The sequence below is a fragment of the Trachemys scripta genome, chromosome 1 (genome assembly GCF_013100865.1).
Source record: "Trachemys scripta elegans isolate TJP31775 chromosome 1, CAS_Tse_1.0, whole genome shotgun sequence".
NCBI lineage: Eukaryota > Metazoa > Chordata > Testudines > Emydidae > Trachemys > Trachemys scripta.
The window spans coordinates 144291015-144312825 of NC_048298.1; the positions used below are offsets into that span (position 1 = coordinate 144291015).

Here is a 21811-nt window from a genome sequence, read left to right on the forward strand (position 1 = left end):
GCACTTTTGAAAATACAGGCCTTGTGGCCGAATTCTCCCCTTGGGTTTGTGCACTTGCACTGGAGTCCATGGAAGAAGCTCATTCACAACCAAGGGCAAAATTCGGGCCCTCAGTTTATAATTAGAACGTATAGTTACAAAGTGCTTTTCATACTAAGATCCCAAAGTGCTTTACAAACAGGGGACCCTGTCAAAGTTACTGGGCTAACAGCCTCTGGCCCTTCCTGGTCTCTTCAGGTGCATCCCCTCAGGCCTTGAGCTGTCACCTCTCTTAGGGTGAAATCATGCAGTTCTCCCACTCTCAGCCCAGGCCGTAGGTTCTACTCCTTTGTTCAACTGTGATTACCTGAGCGGTTCATTTCCCTCAGGGACAATGACAGTGATACCCAGTGACCAAACAGCCTTCTTAAAGCAAAGTATTATTTATTTAGAACAAAAGCATTCAAGAGAAAACAGATCTTACAACAATAAACAGACTGCGTGCATGTCTAGCTTACCAGGTGTCTGTCCATCTTCCACAGGGCATTCCTGGTAGGTCTAAGCTTGCTATAGACCTCCCAAGAGAGCGAGGGTCTGGGTGATATAATCTGTTCCCTTAACTCATAAACCAGTTCTCTTGCCAGTGTTGAGAGAATGTCCTTTCAAAGCTGCTTAGTCCTTTTGATCAGCCCCAGTGTATTTCAAGTGTATGCCAAGATGTTCTTATCTGGGGGGCCATTGTGTGACCACCCTACTTGTTCTGCCAACAGCCCTCATTGAATTAAAGCGGTAAAAGTCTGTAATAAATGTCCCCCCCCCCATATAAGTTATACAGTCTATCTCAGTAACTACGGTACATATCAGTATGCTTAGATTATTACATAGCAGATCCATGCTTGTCAGAGTCCAATTCTCCTATTGAATACTATGGCAAAACTCCCATTGGCTTCAGTGGATGCAAGATCGGATCTTATCTTCTCACAGGAGTTCCTTCACCTGCCACTGAAATGCACCTACTTCTGTGACAGAACACAGCAGCTTTTAACAGTGTGAGATAACACTGCACATAGTTTAGGACAGGAAGTAGAGTATCCTGATTTAGCTGAAACTGCAGAAGAGATTTAGGAAGGTAGATGTAATTATCAGAGGTGGAATGTGACCAGATCATGCTAGCACCGCACAAAAAAGACAGGTATTTTGTTAATGACCACAAGTGGTCAGGGCCTTAGTTGTAGGTCTCATCCCACAGTACAGTAGAAGGTATGCCATAGGCATACTGCAGCCATGTGTCACTCACAGCATTGCTGCCATATTGCAAAAATAGAGTGGACTCTTTTCATAGTTATTTGTCTTGGTCATTTAATGGGAAGTTTTCTCTTCTCTGTCAAATATCAAAATTTACACTACATTAAACACTAAGAACTTGCCAAATATTTTACGCTTGTTAACTTAAAATATGTCCAATTTTTTTTTTTAACTCTTTGATTTGATCTCAGCATGAACTATGTAAATGCTGAGTTTCAGCCTGGAGCAAATGTTTCCATGGCAGTTATAAAACTCCACAAACAGGGGATTGGAACAGAAATATTAACTAAGCCATTACTATAACCTGCTTAGGCTTTATGGAACTGAATACTCTGAAATTTAGGGGGGATTATCTAATTTTAGGTGCCACAGGTGGCCTGATTTGCAGAGATGATTGATACCCACATCTCCTATTGACATCAGTGGGATTTATAGGTGGTCAGCATCTCTGAAAATCTGGTTATTTAAGGGCAAATCCTGACCTAGCAGCAGAACCAGTATTGCTCCACTGAATAAGGAGAGACGTGATTTGTGGGGGTGTTGCAAGAACGTATACAGGGGGCTAGAAGTGAGAGGGAAGAGGACTGCCGCATTGTCAATCCTCCAGGCCATGACATGGGTACTTAAGGGGAATGGAAGGCTATTTCAGCCAATAAGCAAGGCTACGACAGGTGCTGGGAAGAATGGTACATGGTAGCTATAAAAACAACAAGGAGTCTGGTGGCACCTTAAAGACTAACAGATTTATTTGGGCATAAGCTTTCGTGAGTAAAAACCTCACTTCTTCGGATGCAACAGGTTTTTACTCACGAAAGCTTATGCCCAAATAAATCTGTTAGTCTTTAAGGTGCCACCAGACTCCTTGTTGTTTTTGTAGATACAGACTAACACGGCTACCCCCTGATACTTGACACATGGTAGCTATGTTAACTATGTTGTGGCCACAAACCCTGGCCCTAACTGGTTATAATCTTTGTTTAAAGGAGCCTAAGACAGCTCCCATTCATTCCTGCCTACACTAGGAAACTGAAAAGTCCCCACTGCCACCTTTTTTCCTCCCTGTCACTAGGGAAAGTAAATTGACATGGAATAAGCAATTTAAAAAAACAGAACATGAAAATAATATCTCCTGTAGTATAAGTGAAGCTGGGTAGAGGTCAAGCTCAGTAATTCAAGAGCTGTTGTCTTTGGAGGAGCCAACTCTGTTCAAAGTGCCGTTGAAAGTCCTAAGATTTCAATCCCCTGTAAGCCAGAGGCAGTGACCAGTATGGCCACCCATTCACTCTGACTGCTTGGACAATGTGAACTGCTGTGTAAATGTTGTAAACACCCTGTGAGCCAAGGATTTGTCACCATCTTACTCCATCTCCCCCACCCTGCCTAGGATGCCGCTTGTGGCACTGTGACATACTCCAGAATTCCATGACAGACATGACCTGCAGCTGCTTTTTCATGAAAAATGCATTTCTACTGGGAGTTGTACACAGTTGAGACACGGCCTGTTTGGTGGTTGCTGTTTATGTAGCTGGGGCACAGGAGTGAATTGCTTCCAACTGACAAAGCCTGACTGCCCAGGTGGACCCTGAGCCCTAGAGACAGCAGTGCAGAACTGTGGGCCAGGGGAAACTGTCATCTTACAAAGACAGAGGTGAATGGACCATCAGGAGGGCAAAGATCCCAGAGAAGAGACTCAGGGATGCTGCAATACAACTGTAGTTTGTATAGCATCCTTCATACACATGCCATCCCCAAATGCTTTAAGTGACACAATAACAAAGGCAAACAGTTGTGATTATACTTTGCCTTCCAGAGCACCTTCCACCTCAGCGTCTCAAAGCACTTTGCAATCTAGTTAATTAAGCCTCATCCCAATCTCTATAAGTCAGCCTTAAACCCTTTTCACCATTGAGGAACACGAGGGACAAATAAGTGAAGTGACTTTTCCAAGGTCACAAAATAGGTTTGGTAGAAAGCTGGAATGAGAACCCAGGATTCCTGATTCTTAGTCTCTGCTCTGACTACTAAACAGCACTTCTCTTCTAGAGATGTGAACAGAACCCTACAGTCCAGACTCCCAGTCTCCCCTTTTCTAACCCTGAAACAACACTTTCTTTCAAAGAAATACATGGAGAACAATAGCAGAGGGGGAGAGAGTAGCATCACAGTTACTTTGGCAGAGAGAATTGCTGGGCCAGGGATGCTGTAAAAATACCTAAGACATCCCCTGCCTCATTCAGTACATAGCATAGATGGGGCTCACTGCATGACATGCTAGTTTGCTTTTTCCTCACTGTTCAAGGTATGGCTCAGGCCTCAGTTATTGTACACTATTCAAACCCTGCTCTGAAGACAGAATTATTAATTTCTTTGTGGATTTTTCTATAGCACTCATTGCTTTTTATGAGTAGTTGAATGCTTCATGAACAATAATTAGTTTATCTTCACCACACTCCTGCGACGTGCAGGGTTGCATTATCTCCATTTTACAAATAGGAAACAGATACCAAGAAATTTAGGTCAAAAGTGTTCTCACCTAATCTGGGGTGCCCAATTGGAGATAGCTAAAGCCTGATTTGTCAGCGTATTTAGCGTTATATAGTACTTTACATGTTCAAAGCACAACTCCCATTGACTTAATTGCTGTGAGCATCAGCACATCTGCAAATCAGACCCCAGAGTCATGAGTTGAGCATCCAGAAAATGAAGAACACACAGTTAGTGACCGCCTGTGGAAAGTTTGGTTTAGTCTAGGTTTTTTAAAAGGCATGCTGAAAAACAGAAATTCATGTGACATCATATTGACATCCACAAGAATCATCAGCAGGGTTTGGACCTTTAGATCCACAGCACAGACTTCTGCCACTTGAGCTGTCAGAGAGTTACTGGTAGCAGTAGTAAATTGTCATCCTTTATGTGGACCAGCCCTAGAGGGGGATGAGATGCTCTGCCGGTGGGTTGCACTGCTATTTGCTGACAGCAGAGGAATGAGGAGACACAGGAATCTTGGATTCCATTCCAGACTGTGGAGGGGAATGAGCTAGGGCTACAAGCCTTATCTCTTCCGACCTGTCCCCTCCAGCCTTTCATTGTCCCAGTCCTGTCTTTTCTATCCCCTCCAACCTTGACTCCTCATCCCAATCCCAATCTCCCTGACCAGCCAGTCCCATCTTTCCCTCCTAGTTCCCTGTTAGAGATCCAGTCTCCCTGTACCCCTCCTGCTCCTTATCCAGTCTCCCACCCCTAAGTAGCTCCCAGTCCCCTACTGCTTCTGTTCCTCTCCATACCACAAGTTCTTGGCCTGGCTAGCTCCATTCTCTCCTGCCACTCCCAGCTCCTCATTCAATTTCAGTCTCTCCCATGATCCTGATTCCAGCCCCCACCTTTGGTTCTCTATCCCAGTGTTCTTGCCCAGCTGGTGCCAGTCTCCCCTGCCCCTCCAGCTCCCAGTCCCACTCTGCAGCCCACGACGCTGCCTGCCTTAGAACTGGACTCATCTCCTGCAGCCATGAGGATGTCTCATAAATGTTGAATATTAAGAAAATAATGATTTGGCTTTGGTTTTATGGTTTTCTCTTTTGTGAGCTTTATCAGAATTAACTCTCTCTTTTGGCAAACATGATGATTATTGGAAAATGTTAACAAAATAATTGCAGAAAAATACTTTTAAAATACCTTCTGAAAATATATTCTTTGTTACATTAAGACATGATGAGATTGTAAGTGTATGGATGTGTTTGTATTCCATTCCTCTTACTTCTGCTTATTGTCCAGGCTTGGTTTTCTGGCCTATATTCATGGTAAAAGTGTACAGTGTTCTTAGGAAAGGAGTCCAACTGGAAAGTGCTGGACACTGCAGTACAACCTTCCACTGCACCACTCCAGTCCATATCCCTCTGGAGGCACCACTTCTACAGCTCAAAGGGAGATTCAGTCTTCACAGCCAATTCAAGTCTTGGCTTCTCTTCTATGGTTGCCAGCCAAGGAGTCAGATGGTGCCAAGGAGTTCAATGCCATGAATCAGCCTTCAGATGGATATGATTTCTGGTTTCCAGTGACCTGAGCCACATTTGAAAATTGTGACCTGAAGGGTAAAGGATGCATAACTCAATCCATTGTGACAACTACTTTTTCTATATCCTTGACCTTTTTCCATGTATTTCTAAACACTGCAGATCTATGTATAGGAGCACATCTCCTATTAGAGTTCATCTTGTCCTTCTGTCTGTTCATGCAAAATACTCACGCTCACTGTGTCAAGGACAACGTTGCCTAGCTCAGAGATTTAATATTATAGGATTTGCCCTGGGAAATCATATAAAAAATTTTTGTAACAAAGCCATTATGTTGTCAAAAGTTTTCGTTTCTCTTGCATTATCCAGCAGCCAGCAGTGATGTCTAGGGAAGGAAAGTGATTAGTTTTAAATTTTCACTAGCAAGAAAAATGGGATGAAAAGAAAATGAATCTATGATTAAATGGATTTATTAGCGGGTTGAATTGATGGAGGTTTTCTGGTTGCTGCTGCTGGGTTTTTTTGTTTTTGTTTTTAACTTAGTGAATTTAGTGCCAGATTGGCACCCATGGAGATGAAAGTCCATTATTTCCCCAAAGAACAGACACAAGACAGGCATCAGTAATGCAAGCTTCCCCGACACTCTTTCCAAAACATTCCTCAACTCCTGATCTGGAGGGGTCATCTCAAATGGGGAGAGGGAAATTCAGATTCCATGATCCATTCATCCTCTCTGCTAAGGATGCCAACAAGGACAAGTGATTTGCACAAGGTCACACAGCAAGTCAGTGACAGAGCTGGGAATGCAACCCAAATCTTGTGACTCCCAATCCCAGGACTATAATGCCCCTCTAGATAGCAGCATTTTGTGGGGAGGGGCAGGACTTGGATCCATTTTCACTTGACCAGTTTTGTAAGTATTACCAGGGGAGCTGTTAGGGTTGAGGTCACCACGGCTGTTGTGGGAATGTAGAGAAGAATGACTATATATCTATGCTGATTTAAATTGGCAAGAAAAAAACAGTTCTTTTCTGTGGGAGTTTAGTCTATGAGGTGACACCAGACTCTTTGTTGTTTTTGTAGATAGTGACGAACACGGCTACCCCCTGATATATATCTATGCTGATTTCAAATGGCAAGTAAAAAAATGTTCTTTTCTGTGGGAGTTAGGGCTAGGGAAGCAAAGTGTGAAAGCCAGATGTGAACTGGTCTGTGGCGGCTTGTACCCCTCCCCCCTCCCTCTCTTTCTAAGGAATTGTTCTGGAGTCTTGAACACATTCCATCGGTGTGGGCCTGTGAGCTTAAATATGTGAAGAAATCCCAGGCCGCAGCAGCAATTACTGCATGCAGAATGGTGATTTTAATTGCAGGATGTGTAACTCTGGTCATTAGGGAGGGGGAACAATGCTGGTAAATGCTGCTTTTCTTCTTTTGCCTACTGACTGAGATCATGGGGTGACTAACAGTGGATACCCACTTGTAAAAAGAAGGGAAATTTATTGTGGTGGAGCACTAGTCCTTCACAGTTTATGGCTGAGGCTCGCTTCCCAGTATAAGCCCTGTTTCTAATCATTCCCATAATAAATAGTGTCATCAAAACCAAACCAATCCCCCTGAAATTTTACATGCTGCTTCTTGTTTCAGGGTAGGGTTTTTTTCTTGGAAAATTTGGGCCAAATAAGAAATTTGGGGGATATGGTTGACTGCAATCTTGATTTATTCTCCACTTTTGAAATTTTGGCCAAACTTTTCGTTGTTGTTGCTTGTTGTAGGTCTAAAATGGCTTAATCTGAAAACTTCAAACCTGATTTATATTATGGTCCCTTACTAATAGCCATGCCTTTGACTGATATGGAGGGGTTTTGGATAACAATTATTTCTATATTTATTTGGATTCAGGGTTCTGATTTGACCCATTACAGAGCTGTGCCCCGGATTTGAAGTATGGACTAGTAATTGAATTTGAGCTTTGCTAGTGTTCAGGGGTGTTCATTTTCAAAGTTCTGGTGTAATCCAAGTCTTGAAGTGTAGATCCAGGTCTCAAAACTCTGTTTGGGGCTCATCCATAATTTTCATATACAAAAGGAAAAGCAGCAAGGATTTTTGGGAGTGCCAAGATTTTCAATGCCGGGTTAGTGGAGGTGGTTGGGCAGACACCTATCACAATTTGTCCCAAAAGCTGCATTTCATTGGTAGGCAAGTGATACATACACAGAGTCTGTGAAGTGCTTTGGGAACTTTGGGGACAAAAGAAATAGAAATGTAAATGACTATTAGGTAAGATTGCTTGCAATGAGCACATGCCTTGTACATTTCTGTACAGGGTCTCTTTAAGGCCATTCCAGTCCTCAGACAAAGTAGAGAACAATGTTTTCTGCTCCATTAGTTCAGCCATCAGATCCCAGGAGGTCGCTGCAGTTTTAAAGCAGGACTTTCAACTCCAGCCTTGTATAGTACCTGGCATACTCTGATTGGTCAGCCTCTCGGAGATGCTGAAGTCTGATTGGGCCGCATGGTTTCTTTTCCTCCTCCAGCTGTGCATTTGCAGCTGTTTCAGAGAAAGTATGTGAGCGAAGAATGTGTAAGGAGGATGGAATCTGCATAAGGCCTTTTATCTTTGAAACAGCGTCTGGCCAGGCCCTGGGGCAGAAAGTAAAACAGGGCAGGAAAAGTTTAAGAAACATTAGGGAATACTTTGTGCATTTGGGCCTTACTGAAACATTTGTCCAGTGATCTCCTTGCAGGGAATGAGGGGATCATGAGCTACAGGAGAAGTTAGGTGGCTTGGGGCATTGGTAAGGGGACTCCGAGCCTTTTTTCTATAGGTCACTGCCTCAAATCCAGTGCAAGTGAATAGAGTAAAAATTGTTAGTGTCTGATGGCCATTCTGTGGCCAGTATGAAAAAAGAGAGGTTGGTGATCTCTTTTTGTGCAAGTATCCACGTCACAAAAATAACCATCACAACCAGCACCAATTGGTTCCCGTGATTGGCAGTCTCAGCAGAGATGTCCAGGTTTGAATGGGCTATGGAGGTGCTGAGCCCAATTCTCTGGTTGACTTCAAGGGAACTGCTGGGTGCTCATCTTTGCAATTCAAGCCACCTATCTAGGTGCCTACATATGGATTTAAGAGCCAAACTTTAGGCAACAGAGAAAATTCTGGTCTGAGTAGATCACTGAAGGTCGCACAGCAGAGAATGAAAAATCTGGGAATAGAACCCAGGAGTCCTGAGACTCAGTCTCCTGACCTAACCTCTAGACAGTCTATCTCTTAGCAGACGAACTTAATGTAATCCTAAATAAATGTGAGTGTGATATCCTTGTTGCAGGACAATGCCAAACAAAGCAATTCCTCCCTTTTTTCTCGAAGCAACTAGCACAGGCTTCTAAGGGAACGGGGCATGGGAGACTGGGGGGATGAATGTTTGGGAGGAGGCTATGATGGAGTAGAAGATGGGGGCCTTGCAGCCCAGACAGAATTATTACAGAGAGTTGCCTGGTTATAACAGCGCTGTACACTTAACTGGAGTGAGTCAGAGGAGAGCTGCTCCCACTGTAGCACAATTGAGTTTGTTTTTTAAAGAAAACCATGGGAATGTGCATCAAAATTCTTCCTAAGTGGCTAACAGACATTCCAAAGCCCATGATGAGAGAGAGATGCTAGAGTCCTAGATTAGTTTTATTAGTTACACACCCACTATGGTGGAAAGGCCCAGATTGCAGGGGCAGAAGGAATGGGGAAAGAATATCTCCACTTTAAACACAAAGTGGTGATGATTTAGGTTAGGAGTTATTAGAGGTCAGTAAACCCTAGATTTATTCCTTAAACAATCACAAAACTCCTGCTCTTGAGCCCCCAGGCCTACACAGTCCCATGCTTCATGCTCTTAGTGGCACATAATCCACATAGGATGGTTCTACAGATCTTAGAGCAGGGAACTAGATGCTATTCCCAGTCCTGTGAGGGATTGTGACTGAGGGGAGAGAGCAGGGGGCTGGGAATCAGGACTCCTGGGGTTTACTGCAAAAGAACCTCCCCCCCAAACAATCCCTCTTTCTAAATAACACCCAGAACAATGTAGTTGGCATCCTTTGGGCATGTTTCTGCTCCCGCTTACATTTTCTGGTGTAAATCAGGAGTAACTCCTGGGAAATCAATAGAGATACACCAGGGTAAATCAGGGCAGAATCCAGCCCTTTATGTTTCCCTTGAGCTCATTGTTTAAAACCCCCTCCCCTCCAATAGGCTTTATTTTTAAAAATTAGCTTCATTCTGCAGGTCTTAAGAGCTGGGTCCTGAAGTTCTCATGCAAGCTCTGTTCCCACGAGGCTAAATCCTCTGATCCTTTCTCTGTTGCTGCTCAGCCCTCACACTGAAGTGTGTCATCTGGGGAGTGCTTGTCTACACTTACGGAGCAACGATCGATGCAGCGGTGGTCAATTTAGCAGGTCTAGTGAATGAGTTAATACTCATAATCCTCTAGAAATCCTTTCAGTGACTGACCTTAAGCTCTTCTCATTCTTGGAAAGCAAAGTGCCCAGACCTCCCAGTGATCTGTACTGCAGATCGCTCTCCTGTCGACTCCTGTACTCCACCAGATTGAGAAGAGTAGGGGGAGTTGACGGGAGAGCATCTCCCGTCGACATCGCATAGTGTGGATCCCGCGGTAAGTAGATCTAAGCTACGTCGATTTGAGTTACGCTATTCATGTAACTCAAATTGTGTAGCTTAGATCGAATTTCCCCTGTAGTGTAGACAGAGCAGTTTGCCTGAGTAATGTCCTCAGGATTTAGCCCAATATTCAGCTTGAGAGAGTCCTGTCTGGTGCAGTCTGTGGCTGTAGAGATCAGGGTAAAAGGTGAAGGGGATCATGGGTGCCTATGTGTGGTTCGTGACCCCACCCCACTCACATATCCATAGGCATTTCCTGGGAAGACTAGAACCTTTCCCTTTGACCAGCAGTTGCCATAGTTACAGAGTGCAGGAGCACATTTCATTCCATCTGCCTTCTTCCACTGGATGTGTCCATCCGTCCCCTCCCCCCGGCAGTCACCACAGGCTCAGTGCAGGCCCCTGTCGCCCACTGTGTGCGGGCTAACTCTGAAGTACAGATCACTGGGAGGTCTGGGCACTTTGCATTGCAAGAATGAGAAGAGCTTACGGTCAGTCACTGAAAGGATTTCTAGAGGATTATGAGTATTAACTCATTCAGCTCTGCCAATTCCAGTCCTGGACTCCCCACACAGCTCTGCCAATGCCCCTCACTCCTGACCTGCAGCCTTCCTGCTGTTCCAGTCCTGGGCCTCATCTGAGCCGAGGCTGATAGTAGTTCTAAATTCTATATAGTGCTTTACACTAGAGCTGTCAAGTGATTAAAAAAAGTAATTGCAATTAATTGCACAATTAAAAAAATTAATCGCAATTAATCACTCTGTTAATAATAGAATACCATTTATTTAAATATTTGTGGATGTTTTCTACATTTTCAAATATAATGATTTCAATTACAACACAGAATTCAAAGTGTACAGTACTCATTTTATACTTACTTTTATTACAAATATTTGCACTGTAAAAAACAGAAGAAATAGTATTTTCAATTCACCTCATACACGTACTATACTGCAATCCCTTTATCACGAAAGTTGAACTTACAAATGTAGAATTATGTACAAAAAAATAACTGCATTCAAAAATAAAACAATGTAAAATTGTAGAGGCTGCAAGTCCACTCAGTCCTTCTTCTTGTTCAGCCAATTGCTCAGACAAACAAGTTTGTTTACATTTGCAGGAAATAATGCCGCCAGCTTCTTACTAACAATGTCACATGAAAGTGAGAACAGGTGTTCTCATGGCATGGTTGTAGTCGGCATCACAAGATATTTATGTTCCAAATGCTCGAAAGATTCATATGTTCCTTCATGCTTTGACAACCATTCCAGAGGACACGTGTCCATGCTGATGACGGGTTCTGCTCACTAACAATCCAAAGCAGAGTTGACCGACGCATGTTCATTTTCATCATCTGAGTCAGATGCCACCAGCAGAAGTTTGATTTTCCTTTTTGGTGGTTTGGATACTGTAGTTTCCGCATCGGAGTGTTGCTCTTTTAAGGCATCTGAAAGCATGCTCCACACCTCATCCCTCTCAGATTTTGGAAGACACTTCAGATTCTTAATCCTTGGGTCAGGTGCTGTAACTATCTTTAGAAATCTCACATTGGTACCTTCTTTGCGTTTTGTTAAATCTGCAGTGAAAGTGTTCTCAAAACAAACGACGTGTCATCATCTGAGACTGCCATAACATGAAATATATGGCAGAATGTGGGTAAAGCATAGAGCTGGAGACATACAATTCTCCCCCAAGAAGTTCAGTCACAAATGTAATTAACACAATATTTTTTTAATGAGTGTCATCAGCATGCAAGCATGTCCTCTGGAATGGTGGCCGAAGCATGAAGGGGCATACGAATGTTTAGCATATCTAGCACATAAATACCTTGCAATGCTGGCTACAACAGTGCCATGTGAAAGCCAGTTCTCACTTTCAGGTGACATTTTAAATAAGAAGCAGGCAGCATTATCTCCCATAAATATAAACAAACTTGTTTGTCTTAGCGATTGGCTGAACAAGAAGTAGGACTGAGTGGACTTATAGGCTCTAAAGTTTTATGTTGTTTTGTTTTTGAATGCAGTTATGTAACAAAAAAAAATTTACATTTGTAAGTTGTACTTTCACCATAAAGAGATTGCACTACAGTACTTGTATGAGGTGAATAGAAAAATACAATTTATTTTATCATTTTTACAAATATTTGTAATAAAAAATAGTATAAAGTGAGCACAGTACACTTAGCATTCTGTGTTTTAATTGAAATCAATATATTTGAAAATGTAGAAAAACATCCAAAATATTTCATAAATTTCAATTGGTATTTTATTGTTTAACACTTTTTTTAATCGCAATTATTATTATTTTTTAGTTAATCACATGAGTTAACTGCGATTAATTGACAGCCCTACTTTACACTGAGATCACCAATTTTCTGCTCCTCTTCCCTGCTAGATCCTTCACCCTATCACAGCGCCCCTGTTGTCAGTGTCAGCAAAGAGGCCAAGGATCAAATGGGACACAAAGATTTAACTCCCCACTCACTGCTAGAAGGGCCCCCTCCTGATTAGAGGTGAGCAACAATGGTCTGTCTCCAAGGCTGTCAGTTTGGCAGCATTAACTGAAGGAAAATAGCCAATAGTAACTCAGGGTTCACAGTTCCTCTTGTGCTGGTCCCCAGATGGCCCAACTCTGCTGTTATGCAGTTATGCAGGGGAATCAGCTGCCCTTTTAAATTGGGGGATCAGCTTGCCACTGGTTTGCTGTTTCTAGACCCTTGTGAGAAGAGGAAAGTGTCCCTCTCTGAAGCATTGTATCCTTGGGACGCCCCCTCTGCTCTTCTTGTACTGATTCTTCATTTCACTGAGCTCTTATAGCTAGGTTTTAACTCCCCTCCCTCTCCCTCCCAAACCCACACATTCATTTGCTCCCCAGTCGTCAGGATTTCAGTAGAAAAAATATCACATTGTAAAAGCCAAGAGAGCCTCCTTCGCTCCTGTCGTTACACCACTGCCTACCCCTCAAAAGTTGGCCCCTTCTTCAGGGAGATTATATGGCAAAGCTTTGCAGCACTGGCATTCCTGCCTGAAACCCCATATATCTGCAGACCTTTTCCCCTGCACGCCCCTTCTTAGCAAGCCCCACCTCTCAGCACAGCCCTGTCCTTCCCCAGTTCCTTGATCTTTGGCAGTCCTTCACCAGTGCCCTAATAGATCCTGCGTGTCCATAGCAGAGCTGCACTCTCCCCCAGACTCCCCCACTTTGGCAGATTCCTCTTACTCCATCCCTTTTCATAACTTTCCCATAGGCTGTTCACACACCCCAGCCTCCAGCCTGGGCACCCACACCCCTTAAAGTGAGTGCCACACATTGGAGACTGCGGCTGTAGAAGAGAGTTAAGACCTAATAACCACAACTCTTGGTGTTATTTCCCATATGTTTTCTTTCCTTCTGAAGGAAATATCAGAGGGGGAAGATGGGAGGAGCTAAGAGAGTTCCTTGGGTCCCTTAAAGCTAGTCTGGGGGCTATTCCCTGGGCTACCACTGACTCACTCTGTGACCTTAGGCAAGTTACTTCACCTTTTTGTACTTTAGTTTCCACCTTGTAAAATGGAGATAGTGGTCTGGATTCTCCATCCTGTCCTGACCTCTATGCTGTGCCCCGGAGTATTGAGGGGCAGTAGTGGGCTCTCATGAGTAGTCCTAGTGCAAGGGGACTGCCTGCGTGGCAAAGAGTTGCCAGAATGTTTTTTCGCTGCCCCACTGGCAGAAGGAACATTTCAAAGCAGGGAGAGGACAAGGCAGGCAGGAGGGAGCCACTGCTGCTTCAGCTCCCTGTCCTTACCCGCCAAACCCAGAGAAATTACAGCCTCGTGGACTCCCATGAGCGTGAACGATCTAGCCCTAAGGGGAGAGTTCCTACCTCTCTCTCATGCAGCCAAGGGCTCGGTCTGGCAGCAGTTAAGGTTGTCGTTTAAGCTCTCGCCAGCTCAGGCATCCACCCATGTGCAAAAATTCCCAAGTGTCATAAGTCATGGATATTTTTTTAAAAAGTAAACAAACAGGACGTGAAAAGTATAGATTCCATAACCCCAGCCATGACAACATGGGGCCTTCCTCAGAATACAATGGCTCTGGGAACTAGAATCCCCACCCACTAAGAACAAGGAAATATGTCAGATTATTGTCCTTTGGATATGAAAGGCAGGCGTCTGGTCTTGCCACTGGTTCAGGGCATTGAATATCTTTGTTCTGTTCCCAGCTCTGCCTAGTCACTGTGTGACATTGGGCAAGTCACTTCACCTCTGTGCCTCTGTTTCCCTATTTGTAACGGGTATAATGGCCTAATAAAAACAAGGACTGTGAGGCTAAATTCATTAATGCCTGTAAAGTGCTTTCAGATTCTCAGATTGACGTGCCAGATGTTTTTGATTAAATGCAATACAAAATAAACCATGCTACGTGTTCCTCCCCACAGTATTCAAGCACATGATTGTGGCCAGCAAAGTGACTCTGCAGCAGTGGTATCTTGCTGTCTCATAGCTCTTCCCTTCCTTTGGGATCAAATCTGCTACCTCCATAGCTGAGACTGCAAGCTCAGCTTGGTGTCTGCAAATCAGTTTCTGCTCTCACTGTCCAATGCCTTGTCCCTAACGAGCACTGACAAGGAAGTTCCTGCAGTGAGGGTTGGCTGGCAGTTTTGTTGCATGGAGAGGCACAGTGCAGTCCAGCTCCTTGCACTATAGATGCTGCAGTGCCAGCTGGAGGAAAGGAAAAACAGCACCGTGGTTTTGGCCATTAAATCGCAGTTACTGTGGTTCAAAGAGATTCCCAGGAGAGAGATGAGCAGACCCATGGGTAGCCGGGAGAGTGAGGCCGACAAAATCATTCTCTTCCTTCCTTTCCAGGTCAGTTTTTATTAGCCTAGGAATGGCCTCCTGCTCAAGAATCTCTTGTGTCCTTGTCCCATCTTCAGGGCATCACAGAATGTTGCTTTGGGATTTTAGATTTAAAATAGGAGTTCCCAAGGCTTATGGGGCATTGATCAGATATTCCTGCTAGCTTAAAAGAAAAGCCAGAATCTTGTTACTGTGGCGCCTCTGTAGGGTGACCAGACAGCAAGTGTGTGAAAAATCGGGATGGGGGTGGGGGGTAATAGGCTTCTATATAAGAAAAAGCCCCAGATATCAGGACTGTCCCTATAAAATCGGGACATCTGGTCACCCTAAGCCTCTGATAGTGACATGTCCTTCTCTATAAAACTAATTCTCTAGAAGCAGAATTTCACTATAAAGGAGAAGCTCTGCCTGGCAAAAGATTCTCTCCTCTTCACTAGGGGGTTGGGGCCTGGGCTCCGTTCACCCCTGCAGTTGGAAATGGATGCCAGGGGGAGCTGTAACAAGGCCAGCTCCTCCTCACTCCCCACTGGGAGCACATGCAGCAAGACTAGATGTGGGTGTATGCTTGTCAGAGTTTCTGTGTCTTGTAGTGCACCTGTGACATGTCTAAGGATTCTCTCTGCTGTGAGGCCCTCCATTCTGGAGATCAGTTTCACTTCAAGAGAGCAGCTGTTACAGAGTGAGTCACACGGACTGGGCCAGATTACATGCTCAATGTGGGCTGCACAGGAGTGCACCATAGAGTTACGTGTATCAGCCCTACTCTGCTCCTGCTCTGGGGGAATTCTCCCAGGGAGCATTGTGGCCTCTTTGCATTGCTGTGAGCATTACATGTTTGCTAACATGTTTTCTAACATGATACATTTCTGCAGTGTGGACATAGCCTATGTCTTGTCTCCTACTGGAAATACCACAAGGGCAGCCTTTTTTGCAGTATTACAGCACTTCTACTCCCTGGTGGAACAAAGAACTAAAGGCCAAAAATGGAGGGACGGAAACAAGAAATATTCTCCTTTGAATCCTAAGAATTTCAGGCCTGTTCTTCCCTGGCCCATCTGCCTCTACTTCTAGGCTGGGTACTTGATTCAAATGCCTTGATCTCCAGCATAATCAGAAATGCCTGCCTTTATCTTCCATTAGCAAAACCTAGCCTAGCCTCAATTAAATATTCATATTTTAAGCATTAAAAATCTTCCAGGGGGCTGCATTTTATTGTGTGATTCATTTATAACAACTGAACCAATCCCCTGGTGTTAGCTGAGAACAGGAGCTACAGGACATGATTAAGGTGGCTCACATGCTTTGTTGCAGTTGGATTGATGGATTTGGGGCACAGGCTTCTCTGCAGTTGGGGCTTCCCCAAGGAAGGGCTTCCATTCCTGGCACCGTGGCATACCGGCTGTTAGCAGCCCCTCTGCATTGCCAAGCAGACATCCACTTCTGTTGGAACTTTGCTGATCAGTGAAGAATGAAATGAAATGTTTTGACAATGGAGGTGCTGTTAGAGGCAGATTAAGTAGGGTTGCCAACTTTCTAATCACACAAAACCGAACATCCCCGCCCTTTCCCTGAGGCCCCATCCCTGTCCTGTCCGTTCTCCGAGGCCCCGCTCCTGCTCGTGCCATCCCCCCTCCCTAAGTCACTTGCTCTCCCCACCCTCACTCACTTTCACCGGGCTGGGGCAGGGGGTTGGGGTGTGGGAGAGGATGAGGGCTCTGGCTGGGGGTGTGGGCTCTGTGGTAGGGCCAGGGATGAGGGGCTTCAGGTGCGGGAGCGGGCTCCAGGCTGGGACAGGGGGTTGGGGTGCGGTGGGGTATGGGCTCTGGGCTGGGGGTGTGGGCTCTGGGTGGGGCCATGGATGAGGGGTTTGGGTTGCGGGAGTGGGCTCCGGGTAGGAGCAGGGGGTTGGGCTTCAGGGGGAGGTGAGGACTCCAGCTGGGGGTGCAGGCTGTTGGGTGGGGGGTGCAGGAGGGGGCTCCGGGCTGGGGTAGGTGGTTGGGATGCAAGTAGGTGAGGGTTCTGACTTGGGGGATGGGCTCTGGGGTGGGACCGGGGATGAGGGGTTTGAGGTGTAGGAGGGGGCTCAGGGCTGGGGCTGGGTATTGGTGGGGGGTTGCGGACTCCAGGAGGGAGTTTGGGTGCAGGAGGGGACTCGAGGCTGGAACAGGGAGTTGAGGTGCGAGATGGGGTGCTGGGTCCCAACGGCGCTTACTGCGGCTCCCAGGAAGAATCAGCCAGGTTCCTACCGCCCCTAGGCAGAGATGCAGCCAGGCGGCTCTGGGCGGTGCATGATGTCCTCGTGCCCACAGACACCGGCCCTGCACCTCCCATTGGTCACAGTTCCTGGCCAATGGGAACAGCGGAGCCAGCAGTAGGGGCGGGGGCAGCACACGGAGCCTCCCTGGCTGCCATGGGGCCGCAAGGACCTGGCAGCCACTTCCGGGAGCCACCCGGGGCTAGGGCAGATAGTGACCATGCCTTAGCCCCTGGATCCCCGGTGCGCTGCCAACTGGACTTTTAACAACCCAGTCAGTGGTGCCAACCGGAGCCGCCAGGGTTCCTTTTTGACCAGTCAAAAACCGGACGCCAGGCAACCCTAAAATTAAGGTGGGAGACTGGGGCTTCCCGGGGATGAGGGTAAAATGTGGAGGAAGGATAAGTTTGGAGTGGGTTAAAAGGGCTTTGAAAGTGCAGTTCCCTAGGGCCATCCAGCCTCCATCCAGGTATCTGCAACTCCATGTTATATATTTGCCTCTTCTCAAACTCCATAATGGGTAAAGGCCCAGGACTGAGAGTCAGGAGATCTGGATTCTTTTTCTGGATCTGTCTCTTTGATCCAATGATTTCAGCTCTAAGGATCTGTTTGCAGTGAGAGGAAACTGTTACAGAGGCATCAGTTGGAAGAAATGTTTGGTTCCCTCGCATGTCCTTGAGATGGTTTAGCAACTGCACAGAGCACAGCTTACAAATGTGGATGTGCCAGTGCATTCTGGGACTCCTGATTCACCTCATTGTGCTCATCGGCACTGGTAGGAGAAGAGTCTTTTGAGTACTTTCCAAACACAAAGCACTGCTTTGTGAGAAGGGGAAGGAGGACTGGCTGACCCAACATAGCTGCAATGCTTATTTTCTCCTGTCTGTCTCGGGAGAGACTGTGGTAAATTGCACCAATTACACCTAAACTACTACTTTGTCCCAGGTGTTGCAACCAACGGATGCAACCACCTGTGAACTCAAGGGGCTGCATAAACTTTGTAAACGCAGGATGTTCCAACCAACATTTTGTTGCAGCTTCCTTTTGGTCTAGCATATGCAGGGGCTTCTGTGCCTCATTTTTCCCCTTGTAAAATGGGCATAATGAACTGCTTCCCAGGCAGGCTTGATTCATTAACATCTGTAAAGCACTGTGATCTCCTTGGATTTTGAGCAGCATAGAAATGCAGTCTTGTTATTACAGTGAACAGTACAGAACCTAGTATAAGGGGGTCTGGGAATTTTACTAAATTCCGTAAGTAATTTTGGCAGACAGGAGAAAAAGAAAAGAGCCCGAACCTGTTTTCACTACAGTCAGTGTCACAGCTACCTGTTGATATCAATGGCTGCAGGATTGGATCCCAATTGAATAGCATGAATTCCTTTCCCATTGCAGCCAGGACTGTAGGTAAGGGGGTAAGGAGAACAGAGAAGATTTTACAGTGTATATATCTACACCAAATGACCTGAGTGGTTTGTTTTATGGCTTGTTATTGAGGCCCTCCACCCCCAATGTAACATGTTGGTTTCCTTGCCAATTTCTCACAGCCTGTGTGCCATTGGGAATAGCTGCCTTACCACTGCACAGGTTTGCAGGGGAGCAGAGTGGACATATGGTCACCTGCACTGTATGCTTTGTACCCACCATTCTCCCCTCCATACAGCTGTTTTTGTTGTAGAACCTCTCACATTTCTGCCTTCCCCAGATAGTCACATTCATCTTGGGAAAGTCCCCACATCTAATTTGGAAGTTTGTAAAGTAAAAGTGGCTAATGTGGCCCAGGTCCCAGCGCAGGTGTGAGCACCAGGCAAAGCAAGGAAAGGTGCAGTGCATACAGGATTCCCTGGAAGAACATGCAAGGCTAATACTGCCTGTATCTTGAGATAGTTGCCTGTCTTCAATATGCAACTATAGCTCCTCCTGCAGACTTATGCTCATGTACACACGCACCTATGCTCACTGACAGGCTCACGTACACACATATGTGCACCCTTGCATGCCATTCCTACACAGAGAGACACGCTCTTGTCTTGTTAGCGCACACACACAGGTATAGTGCCCCTCCCTCCGTACTTGGGAGAGAGGTCCTGAAATGCTCCCATAGAAATCCCCTGTGCTTCAGACACTTTCATCACTTATAGTTTGTGCTGAAGAAGAGAAGCCAAAATATAAACCCAGCTGCCTAATTTTAGAAATCCACCTTGAAGCCTGACATTGTCTGTTGCCATGGTGATTCCTTGTAGCAACACATGCCTGATGAGCACCATTGCCTACAGGTACCTGGTAGATGTCTCTTCCCTGCCCACTCACTCTCTGCAGCTTGGAAGCGGCTGCTGAGGAAGGAGGCATTTTATGTGTCTCGCTGCAGGCCTTCCTCTGCAGTTCCAGGCCCTGTGCCCAGCACAGCACCTCCCTCCTGACTGAACCATTCTTAGACCCCCCCTTGCAAGAGTGGTTGCTAAATGCCCTTTAAATAGAGCTTGTTCCCATCCACACTGCCCAGCCTTCTTTGAAACCAGCTGGGTAGGTATGTTTCCTGGCCCAGTGTCAATAGTCTTGGATAATCTGGGCTGTGTGTGAAGCTGACCAGGACATGGCTGCTTTGGGTTTTGTCCCATCCAATCCATATACACTGATGATAGTAGCAAGCAGCCTTCCCCATCATCTCTGAGAAAATAGCTAGTGAGTTTATGGCCATTGCAGCTTTAGCAGGGAGAGACTGAGAGTCCTGCATCCCGCTGCCCAGAAACACTGGGGACTGTACTCCGTGGAGAATGAGAATCTAGAGAGATTTCAGTCCCCATACTGGGCTCCTTCCTGCTTCCTCCTGAATCGAAAAGGAAAATTGGCTTTTTATGGGTATCCTTGTAAATGTCACCACACAGCAGTTAATAACCCGCTGCCCTTTGCTTTCTCTCTATCCAAGCACTTTCTATACATGAATTAGACTTCATAAACCCACTGTGACAGATGAGGAAACTGAGGCACAGAGAGGCCGCAGTGTCACCAATCCCAAGTGTTCAGAAATCACCAGTCAGGCCTACAAATATGAGATTAGTTTAACTATCATAACATTCCAAAAATACATTCTGGGTTCTTTTTATTTGCCTTCTGGTGTTTGTGCCTTGACTGGTCATGTTTTCAAGTTTTTCTCTGCAACCATGTGGGCTAACTTTGTACTACTGAATGAAAGCTGAGATTCTCACTTATTCACATGACTCCAGGAGTTGGGGCTTTAAGACAAACACCAAATACCACCAGACTCAAGATACAACTATGAGAATTTATATCACTGGGAAAGTACTTGCCCAGTGTCACCAGGAAGCCTGTAACAGAGCCAGAGTAGAGCCCAGAAGTCCTAATTCCCATGTCTAAGCTGTAACCACTAACCCATTATTTACCTTCCCCTGAGTTGCTCCCCAGACTCCACTTAGGGGATCCATGCAGATGTAGTCTGGGGTGCAACTGGCTGAGTGGAAACTGGAGGAAGAATACATCATAGTAGTGGCTGGGCAGGCAAATCAGATTTTTTCAGTCATTCAGTAATTTCTACAAAGAAACCATTCTGTTTTCATTTTCAGCCTCACGCCTGAGGGGCCCCTCAGTCAGTGCAGCCGGGATTTAAATGCTGCTCCAAACCAAGGGTGTATGGACACAGGACTGGAAAGGACCTTTTGGGTCAGGGAGTCTAGTCCCTAGCTATGAACAATACGGGTTAATTCAAAACAAAACAAAATATCTCACTTCGATTTAAAATTAAAATCAGAGCAACTGGATTTCCTATTCTGGCAACTGCATTTGAGAGGCAGGTTGTCCTTGGACAAGTTGCCTTAAAAGATCATTTCCTGCTGTGTCATCCTGCCAACATTCCCGTCCCACGCCTGGCGAGCAGCAGCCCTTCTCCTGGGGTACAAGGAAGGTGCTGCTGCCAGAGGTGGGATATTGCCAGGCCACAGCGGGGTGGTTTGAGGAGGTTTGAGAATTCCAGCTAGCTTGGCTGTGCCCCCTCCAGGCGCCTATAGCTGTTCTAATGCTCCTAAACCTCAGCTTAATGAGAACAGGAGACTGGTTTGAACTTCAGAGGAGGCACATACAGAGCACACATGCTTCGGCCCACGGGAGAAGTGGCTAGGGAGAGGGAGGATACTGCCACCTGTTGCTAGACACTTGAATTGCAAATCTGGTTGATTTAATTTCAAAATAACATACAACTTTATTTCTTTTTGTTCTGGAATCTGGTCTTGTGTGCTCCTTAGTATGGTGCAGTGCTTGGCACTATATATAAAACCCTAAAATAGATTATTAAGGATCTTACAGCATATTTTAGAAGAGTAGATACCCTACCCAAATTCCAGCTTGGATAGCTCCATATTGCTCCCCTAACACCATTCCAGAGGACATGCGTCCATGCTGATGACAGATTCTGCTCGATAATGACCCAAAGCAGTGTGGACTGACGCATGTTCATTTTCACCATCTGAGTCAGAGGCCACCAGCAGAAGGTTGATTTTCTTTTTTGGTGGTTTGGATTCTGTAGTTTCCGCATCAAAGGCCTTGGTTACACTTGCGGATTCACAGCGCTGCCACGGCAGCGCTGTGAAGCGCGAGTGTAGTCGCGCCTTTGTACTCCACCTCTCCGAGGGGAATAGCGTGCAGCACTGCAGGCGCTGATTACACTGGCGCTTTACAGCGCTGCACTCGCTGCGCTCGGGGGGGCTTTTTCACACCCCTGCGCGCAGCAAGTGCAGCGCTG

At 45.8% G+C, this 21811-nt stretch overlaps 1 protein-coding gene and 1 long non-coding RNA gene across 2 annotated transcripts in view; one reads left to right on the forward strand and one right to left on the reverse strand.

Moving 5' to 3' along the window:
• FSTL1 (follistatin like 1) overlaps positions 1-21811 on the forward strand; it is a 74452-nt gene that overhangs the window by 28388 nt on the left and 24253 nt on the right. The gene's annotated exons all lie outside the window — the stretch shown is intronic.
• LOC117886589 lies at positions 493-19478 on the reverse strand. The gene is made up of 3 exons (XR_004648002.1): positions 19339-19478; positions 16102-16258; positions 493-1087 (listed from the first exon to the last, which is right to left on the reverse strand). It is a non-coding gene; the product is annotated as an uncharacterized LOC117886589 (long non-coding RNA).